Raw genomic sequence first — 10,933 nt, forward strand, 5'->3', positions numbered from 1 at the left:
CTCCGGTCCATATAAGCTTAATTTCATGTTTTTAGGTTCATTGGTGAAGAAATTACAAAAAGTACCATTCGAATAAAGAAAAAGTACCAAAAAGTCTCCCCTAGAATTCTAACTCACTTAGGACCATGTAGTATGCTTAATTTCATGTTTTAAGTCCATTGCTATAGAAAATTAAAAAAAAGTACCATTAGAATAAACAAAAGGTACCATGAGGTATCCGCTTGAATTTTCAATCACTTAGGACCATATACGCTCAATTTCATATTTCTAGGTCCATTATGTTATAGAAAATTCAAAAAGTAACATTAGAATATAGAAAAAGTACCAAAAAGCACACACTTGTAGTTGCTCACCCACTCGGGTCCGTATAACCTTTATTTAATGTTTTTAGGTTCATTGGTGAAGAAATTACAAAAAGTACCATTTGAATAAAGAATAAGTACCAAAAAGTCTCCCCCTAGACTTCTCACTCACTTAGGACCATATATGTTTAATTTCGTGTTTCTAAGTCCATTGTTATAGAAAATTCAAAAAAGTACCATTAGAATATAGAAAAAGTACCAAAAAGCAGCCACTTGCGGATTCCCACTCACTCTGGTCCATATAACCTTTATTTCATATTTCAAGGTTCATTGGTGAAGAAATTACAAAAAGTACCATTCGAATAAAGAAAAAGTACCAAAAAGTCTCCCCCTAGAATTCTAACTCACTTAGGACCATGTATGCTTAATTTCATGTTTTTAAGTCCATTGCTATAGAAAATTAAAAAAAAGTACCATTAGAATAAACAAAAGGTACCATGAGGTATCCGCTTGAATTTTCAATCACTTAGGACCATATACGCTTAATTACATATTTCTAGGTCCATTATATTATAGAAAATTCAAAAAGTACCATTAGAATATAGAAAAAGTACTAAAAAGTATACACTTGTGGTTTTCCAGTCACTCGGGTTCATATAAGCTTTATTTCATGATTCTAGGTTCATTGGTGAAGAAATTACAAAAAGTACCATTCGAATAAAGAAAAAGTACCAAAAAGTGGCCCCCTAGAATTCTAACTCACTTAGGACCATGTATGCTTAATTTCATGTTTTTAAGTCCATTGCTATAGAAAATTAAAAAAAGTATCATTACAATAAACAAAAAGTACCATGAAGTATCCGCTTGAATTTTCAATCACTTAGGACCATATACGCTTAATTTCATATTTCTAGGTCCATTATATTATAGAAAATTCAAAAAGTACCATTAGAATATAGAAAAAGTACCAAAAAGCACCCACTTGTAGTTTCCCACTCACTCGGTTCCATATAAGCTTTATTTCATGTTTCTAGGTTCATTGGTGAAGAAATTACAAAAAGTACCAATCGAATATAGAAAAAGTACCACAAAGTCTCCCCATAGAATTCTCACTTACTTAGGACCATATATGCTTAATTTCATGTTTCTAAGTTCATTGTTATAGAAAATTCAAAAAAAGTACTATTAGAATAAACAAAAAGTACCAAAAAGTCTCCCCCTAGAATTCTCACTCACTTAGGACCATATATGCTTAACTTCATATTTCTATGTCCATTATTACAGAAAATTCAAAAAGTACCATTCGAATATAGAAAAAGTACCAAAAAGCAGTCACTTGTAGATTCCCACTCACTCCGGTCTTAATTTCATGTTTTTAGGTTCATTGGTGCAGAAATTACAAAAAGTACCATTCGAATAAAGAAAAAGTACCAAAAAGTCTCCCCCTAGAATTCTCACTCACTTAGGACCATATATGCTTAATTTCATGTCTCTAAGTCCATTGTTAAAGAAAATTCAAAAAAGTACCATTAGAATATAGAAAAAGTACCAAAAAGCACCCACTTGTAGTTTCCCACTCACTCGGTTCCATATAAGCTTTATTTCATGTTTCTAGGTTCATTGGTGAAGAAATTACAAAAAGTACCAATCGAATAAAGAAAAAGTACCACAAAGTCTCCCCATAGAATTCTCACTTACTTAGGACCATATATGCTTAATTTCATGTTTCTAAGTTCATTGTTATAGAAAATTCAAAAAAGTACTATTAGAATAAACAAAAAGTACCAAAAAGTCTCCCCCTAGAATTCTCACTCACTTAGGACCATATATGCTTAACTTCATATTTCTATGTCCATTATTACAGAAAATTCAAAAAGTACCATTCGAATATAGAAAAAGTACCAAAAAGCAGTCACTTGTAGATTCCCACTCACTCCGGTCTTAATTTCATGTTTTTAGGTTCATTGGTGAAGAAATTACAAAAAGTACCAATCGAATAAAGAAAAAGTACCAAAAAGTCTCCCCCTAGAATTATCACTTACTTAGGACCATATATGCTTAATTTCATGTTTCTAAGTCCATAGTTATAGAAAATTCAAAAAAGTACCATTAGAATATAGAAAAAGTACCAAAAAACCCACACTTGTGGTTTCCCACTCACTCGGTTTATATATAAGCTTTATTTCATGTTTCTAGGTTCATTGGTGAAGAAATTACAAAAAGTACCATTCCAATAAAGAAAAAGTACCAAAAAGTCTCCCCCTAGAATTCTCACTCACTTAGGACCATATGTGTTTAATTTCATGTTTCTAAGTCCATTATTATAGAAATTTTAAAAAGTACCATTAGATGAACAAAAAAGTACCTATAGTACAGTTCACACATTTTGGTACCTAAATATTATCACCTATTCCTAACACTAACTTCACTCAAATACATATCAGCTAACTTTAATGTCGATAACTGAAATAATTTAAATTTTAAAAAAGTACCATTAGGAGAAAAGTACCAATTTCCCTTTTCTTACTTGAACACCCCTCAAGTTTGAAATTTAAAGATATTCCATTTTGCCAAAATTGTTTATGCTACAGGCATGTATCAAAATATTAAAATCTGTGTTAATGTGCCCAAGAATAAATATGTTTTAAAAAAAGTACCAAACTGTTTACCCGGATTTGGCCCAATATACACCTTGGTACTCGAGTTCCAAATAACACCCTGTTAGTTAATTTTTGTATGAATCCAGGAACCAACGTTAAAAAAAATTATCAAAATTGGCTTAATAATTTCAAATATAATGTATTTTCCCGATTTTATCCCCTTTTTGGTACCTTTTTTATCCCCATTGAGGTGGTACAATTTCATTGAAATAAATTTCTGTAACGTGGTGGGAGCTCATAATAAAATATTCGTATGTCTATGTCAAATTATAGAAAAACATATTTTATGAAAAAGTACCAAAAATTAACACAGGGATAAACCCTTAAAGGTTCGAATTTCCAAAAAGTACCAAACTTATATTTTTTATTTTTTGTTAATTAAAGAATACGATTTAAAATTTGTTTCTATGTTTATTGGTTTAAAAGATACATAGGGTGCAAAAAAAGTACCAAAATACAGTTTTTACCCGTTTTCTCCCCTAAAAGTTTCGAATTTCCAAAAAGTACGAAACACCTGTCAGCTTATTTTTTAAATGAAGTAACATGCTATTTTAAGTTTTTTTATATCTTTATTAGTTTTGAAGATATAAGGTTACCGAATTTACCCGTTTTTACCCTTTTTTACCCCCTAAACGTTCGAATTTCCAAAAATCCCTTCTTATCGGATCGTTTTGGGGAGGGAGGAACCCACAGTTAAAATTTCGTGATTCTAGCTTCAGCCGTTTGGGCTGTGCGATGATGAATCAGTCAGTCAGTCAGTCAGTCAGTCAGTCAGTAACGTTACTCTTTTATATATATAGATAACATTTTGGCGCCCGAGCAGGGACTGTTGGCTTTTTACCGAGACCGTACTTTTTACAAGTTTCATCCGTGAGATCGTTATTAAAACAACCCGGTTAAAATATATTAAAAAACAGTAAACAAACAAACCAACCCACAACACAAACATCACATACAAGGAATCCATCAGAAGGAAGACCAGATGCCTAATTGCAACTGCATTTTGTGCCAAAAGGAAAATGCCGAACGTCAACAAAACCATAACCAGGTATTTAAGACCAAATAATTGTGTGAGACTTTGCATTTCATTTATCTTTGAAATTAAAAAAATTAAAAATTATCAGATTGATTGCCAAAGTTATTTCCACACCTAAAATTATTTGCTCTTCCAATAAATTTCTTATAAATCTCTTAAGTAGTGAAACACACACAAAAATAGTGATAAAGTGCTTTATTGTTGTTTTTTATTTAAATTCAAATATACAAAACTTAATTATTAAGTTAAAATTAATAACACCACATTTAAAATTGCCTCCTCGCTGCAATTAATAGAATCACTTATCGGTCGTTCTCTTATTATTTTTATCACTCTCACAGTTTTCTTTGGAAAAATAATTATAGTTTTATTAAAGTGTAAAAAAAATATTTACATCTTTACAATTATCTTTTTTGTGCTTTTTTTTCTTTTATTAACTCGATTGTTTATTTTTTTAACTCGCTTGTTAATTTATTTGACACTTGTTTTGATTTATTTTCTTATTATTCGTTACAAATAAATAAAATCGTTTACCAACACTGTGGAGTTGTAATGATCAAAGTGGCAACCGCACTGATCATATGGTAAACAGACGGACAAATATAAGAACATAAACAAAAGAAAACAATACAAATAAAAGTGACAAAAATAAATAAGAGTATATAAATGAAAACAAATAAATAAAAAGAAATATATCTATATATGGGGCATTTCATGTCAAGTGAACCAACTTTTGAAATCGATGTCTTCCGATCGGGATGAAATTTGCACCAAGGATAGCTCTATTGGATAGTAACTCAGACACAATTTTTCAACAACATCGGTCGAGAACTCTCTGAGTTATAGGGGGTAAAATTTTGACAATTTGGTCAAACAGGGGTTTTTTCTTATCCATGTAACTTATTACCTATTGTTCTTAGCAAAATGTGTCCCAAATAGTATAGATAGCTATTTCTTCGATCTTTCGAAAAAAAATATTTTAAAAAAAAAATAAAAAATCTTTTTTGACTTTTTTTTTAAATTTTTTCTCTTTTTTTTTTTTTTTTTTTTTTTTTTTTCTTAAAATAAAGTTTAGATATTTTCCTTGAACACCTACTTGGTCGCTTAGTGGGATGCGAGTGGGATATCTATCAAAATAAATATTTTGTAACTCAAAACATAAAATTTTTGACTTTTTTTGCAAAATCAAAAACTTTGTTGACTTTTTTTTTTCAAAATGGACCCTTTTTTAATATTTTTTTTAGGTCAAACAAAAGCTTAGATATTATCCTTGAAGACCCTTTTGGTCGCTTAGTGGGATATCTATCAAAATAAATATTTTTTAACTCAAGACTTACAATTTTTGACTTTTTTTTTGCAAAATCAAAATTTTTTTCCAATATGGGCCCTTTTTTAATTTTTTTTTTTGCTCAAAAGAAAGCCTAGGTCCATTCCTTTAAGATATTTTTAGTCCCTTAGTGGGATGCGAGTGGGATATCTATCAAAATAAATGTTTTAACACAAAAATTGTATGTCTTGAGTTACAAAACATTTATTTTGATATATATACCACTCGCATCCCACTAAGCGATCAAAACCATCTTAAAGGAATAGGCCTAAGCTTTCTTTATAGCAAAAAAAAAAAAATTACAAAAAGGGCCCATTTTAAAAAAAAGTCAAAAAAGTTTTTGATTTTGCCAAAAAATCAAAAATTGTATATCTTGAGTTACAAAATATTTATTTTGATAGATATCCCACTCGTATCCCACTAAGGGACCTAAAATATCTTAAAGGAATGGACCTAAGCTTTCTTTTGACTAAAAAAAAATTTTTAAAAAAGGGCCCATTTTGAAAAAAAATTCGAATTTGCAAAAAAAAAGTCAATAATTGAATGTCTTGAGTTACAACATTTTTATTTTAATAGATATCCTACTCACATCTTCCTAAGTGACAAAATAGGTCTTAAAGGAAAAGACCTAAGCTTTCTTTTGAGCAAAAAAAAAATTTTAAAAAAAAGTCCCATATTGGAAAAAAATTTCGATTTTGCAAAAAAAAATTAAAAAATTGTTACAAAATATTTATTTTGATAGATATCCCACTCGCATCCCACTAAGGGACTAAAAATATCTTAAAGGAATGGACCTAGGCTTTCTTTTGAGCAAAAAAAAAATTAAAAAAGGGCCCATATTGGAAAAAAATTTTGATTTTGCAAAAAAAAATTAAAAAATTGTATGTCTTGCGTTACAAAATATTTATTTTGATAGATATCCCACTCGCATCCCACTAAGGGACTAAAAATATCTTAAAGGAATGGACCTAAGCTTTCTTTTGACTACAAAAAAAATTTTAAAAAAAGGGCCCATTTGGAAAAATAATCGTATTTGCAAAAAAAAAAGTCAAAAATTGTAAGTCTTGAGTTAAAAAATATTTATTTTGATAGATATCCCACTCGCATCCCACTAAGCGACCAAAAGGGTCTTCAAGGATAATATCTAAGCTTTTGTTTGACCTAAAAAAAAAGATTAAAAAAGGGTCCATTTTGAAAAAAAAAAGTCAACAAAGTTTTTGATTTTGCAAAAAAAGTCAAAAATTTCCCACTCGCATCCCACTAAGGGACTAAAAATATCTTAAAGGAATGGACCTAAGCTTTCTTTTGACTACAAAAAAAATTTTAAAAAAAGGGCCCATTTGGAAAAAAAATCGTATTTGCAAAAAAAAAGTCAAAAATTGTAAGTCTTGAGTTAAAAAATATTTATTTTGATAGATATCCCACTCGCATCCCACTAAGCGACCAAAAGGGTCTTCAAGGATAATATCTAAGCTTTTGTTTGACCTAAAAAAAAAGATTAAAAAAGGGTCCATTTTGAAAAAAAAGTCAACAAAGTTTTTGATTTTGCAAAAAAAGTAAAAAATTTTATGTTTTGAGTTACAAAATATTTATTTTGATAGATATCCCACTCGCATCCCACTAAGCGACCAAGTAGGTGTTCAAGGAAAATATCTAAACTTTATTTTAAGAAAAAAAAAAAAAAAAGGACGTATTTTAAAAAAAAGTCAAAAAAGTTTTTGATTTCGGAAAAAAAATATTAAAAATTTTTTATTTTTTTTTTTAAATATTTTTTTTCGAAAGATCGAAGAAATAGCTATCTATACTATTTGGGACACATTTTGCTAAGAACAATAGGTAATAAGTTACATGGATAAGAAAAAACCCCTGTTTGACCAAATTGTCAAAATTTTACCCCCTATAACTCAGAGAGTTCTCGACCGATGTTGTTGAAAAAATGTGTCTGAGTTACTATCCAATAGAGCTAACCTTGGTGCAAATTTCATCCCGATCGGAAGACATCGATTTCAAAAGTTGGTTCACTTGACATGAAATGCCCCATATATAAAAGTGAATGTATGTTTATATGTATATTTGTTGGTTTGACGTCTATAGACGGCTAAACGGCTAACCAGATTTGCTTGAAATTTTGACTGTATGTTTTTCTATATCTGGAAGGAGCAATAGGATACTTTTTGTTTTTAATTTTCAAGTGGGCGTGGTACCTCCCATACAAAGTTAATATTAAATATCAAATATTTGGAAACTATAATAGCTATAGTCCTCAAATTTTGCATGAGCAATTCCAATGTTTGTTTAAATATTTGCGGCAAAAATGGGAGTAGTAGCCAGAGGGCGTGGCACCTCCCATATGATGATAATTAAAATCTATTATATGGGATACTAAATAAGAGATAGAGTCCATAAATTTTGCACGGTTATTCGATCATCAATATTAATAGTTAGGACAAGAATGGGCGGACTATCAATAGTGGGCGTGGCACATCCCATACAAACTAAATACTAAAAATCATATCTATGTGTATAATTTTGATATGTAAAGCAATGAAACTTTGTATGAATTATATATTTAGGCCAAAAATGGGCAAAAACTAAAAAAGTGGGCGTGGCACCTTACATAGATATAATGACAAATTATATATAGGGAAAGCTATAACAGCTATCAATATTAATATTTAGTACAGAAGTGCGCGGACTACCAACAATATTAAGTAAATGTTAAAATTTGTATACATTTGAAACCCTTATATATAAAAGTCAATGTGTGTTTTTTTGTATGTATGATTGTTTGCGTATTTGTAGTGGCACTCGACTTACAGTAAGGCAATTAATGAACAATTTAATCGGAGCGGCCTCTAATCGGAGCGACCGAATTATAACTTCGGAAATGCCATTTGATTTTATTCGATAGCAGTTTCCTATTTGCTTAGTATTTGCAATGACAATTGATAAAGCTCAAGGTCAGTCATTGCAAATTTGCGGACTAAATCTAGAAAATCCATGTTTTTCACATGAACAGAAACTAATTTCAGATAGACTAACCGCCATTTTCTCAATATCTGGTTATCGTTTTTCGTAACGTTAAACCTCCAATTAACATTTTTTTTGTAGAGAACCGTCAGTTTATCGTCACGATAAAAAATAACCAGAGATTGAGAAAATGGGGGTAAATATATTGTAAATCTTTACATATAAATAAAAGAAAATATAAAACAAATAAGAAGCAATAATTGAGACATTTTATAAGAAAAAGTGAGAAAATAGTGTAATTAAAAATAAAATCATAAGAGGTAAAATTATTATTATCGGACGGACATTTATAAAAGTGATCGCGAGAAAATTTAATAATAACAGAGGCAGTGGTAATTAATTGAACAACAACAATAAAATTAAAGCATTATACAATAAAATTGCGATAAATTCAATTGTTTACATTTATTTTCTGTTGCTTGCTTTTATTTAACTCTTGTTCTTCTTATTTGTGATACAACCCAACGAACAATTTATAGAAAATTTGAAATATAAAAATAAAATATTATTTTTTGTTATAATTTATAAAAATTGTTCGGGTACGGAAAAAATTTATTTGCGAACTGGTTTATAACCCAGCAAACAATATCGTTCAGAAAATTTTTCCGAGAATTAATAATTGCTATTAATTTATCAGTAAGTAAGAACATTTGTTATAAAATAATTTAAATATAAAAAGTAGTTGAAACCTTAAAAATCAATTGTTGTTTCTGCAAGCGCATTGAAACCGTAAGTTGATCTCGGAAGGTTTATTTATTAATCTATTTTGTCTTTACGACCAATTTCCTTGAGATCCTTTTGAAAATTGATTTAAAATACAATTCTATAAGAATTTAACTTGGTTTTCTATTTTTCTTAGCAAGTTAGATATTTAAACCTCGACTACAAAAAAGTTCTAGTATTGAGAGTTTATACCAACAGAAAAAAAAATTTTTGACAAACGTTTCGAGAATTAGGTGATCTATTAAGGAAAAAACTTTCGTTTAATCAAAATGAATTGCAATGTCGATTAGAAATTTTAAATTCATATATTGAAGATGCAATGGACATTCAAACAGAAATCGATATATTAGATCCCTCGAACAATGAAAGGTCCGATTTAGAAAATTTATGCGTTTCCACAAAAAGTATGCTTTTGGGTTATTTAACTCCCAGAGAACATAGTTTCGCTGAAACTACTCTTGGTTTCTCAAGTCATCATAGCCGACTTCCAAGTATGAAGTTGCCTAAATTTAGCGGTAAATATGCCGAATATAAGAATTTTATTAGTTTATTCGAGAGTTTGGTAGATAGTGATCCAACTTTAATTGAAATTGAGAAATTTAATCATTTAATCTCGTGCCTATCAGATGAAGCTAAGAACTGTGAAAGCTTATCAGATAAGTGAACAAAATTATTCCAAGGCTCTACAAAGTTTAAAAAGAGTTTATGACAATCCGTGTTTAATATTCTTTGATAATATTACTAAATTGTTTGATCTACCGGAAATGTCTAAACCTTCTGCAACTTCCTTGAGGAGCATGATTGATACAGTTTCTGCCATTTATGGCTCACTTTTATCAATCGGAGATGATAAGGCAATTACTAATGCGATAATAATTCACTTAGTAATGACTAAAGTAGATTCAATCACTAGATCCAAATGGGAAGAGCAACTTGATTATGAAAAGTTGCCCTTATGGAGTGATTGTGAGGTAGCTTTGAACAAAAGATACCAACATATTTCAGCTGAAGAAGCTTCGAGTTCGAGATTAAAACCTAATACCAATTTTACGAGGAAAAACGAAAGTTTTAGTAAAAAGAAGAAGTCTTCCTTTTGACTTTGTCAAGGGCGTTCCCGCATGTACTACGCTGCGTTTACACATGCAAGTAGATTGATGAAAGTTGAGAATACGTATTATCGAAAATGTCGAAAATACATCGAAATGTCTACAAGTTGCTTGAGCGTTTACACATGCAAGTAAAAGTTCATTTTAAAAATGTCGTCAAAACGTAAACACATTAAAAAAATTGCTCTAATTCTTAAACTAAAAATTATAGAAAACGAAGTGACAAAAAAAGTAAACAGAAAACAAAATGTAAATAGGAGGTATTGGGTGAAACCCCTCTTAATAAAAAGATGCGACATGGACATGGAAGCACATTTGCTAAAAGATTTGTTGTGGGAAGATGACGACAAGGAATTTTTGCCGTTTAAAAATAGACCAGTTTGAAGTTGTTCTTAATATGGTAAGTAGTACAATAACAAATTTTATATAAAAATTCATTAAAAAACTATTTTTAATAAATTTATGTAGGTTGAACACAAAATTAAAAAAAGTGGGTGTCACTTTTTTGCGGACAGCGATTTCTCCGAGATCAAAGTTGGCAATCGCTCTTCGATACTTGGCCACTGGGGACTCATTTGCATCTCTGGAGTTTTTAACAAGGGTATCAAGAAGAACAATCAGCGTGTTTATGCCAATGGTGCTGCGTGCAATATACGATGCTCTAAAAAATGTTTATTTTAAGGAAAGTATATAATGCATACATTTCTTAGTTAGCGAAATTATTTAGTATTTCCATTATTACAGAAATT

The sequence above is a fragment of the Calliphora vicina genome, chromosome 1, assembly GCF_958450345.1.
Source record: "Calliphora vicina chromosome 1, idCalVici1.1, whole genome shotgun sequence".
Taxonomy (NCBI): Eukaryota; Metazoa; Arthropoda; class Insecta; order Diptera; family Calliphoridae; genus Calliphora; species Calliphora vicina.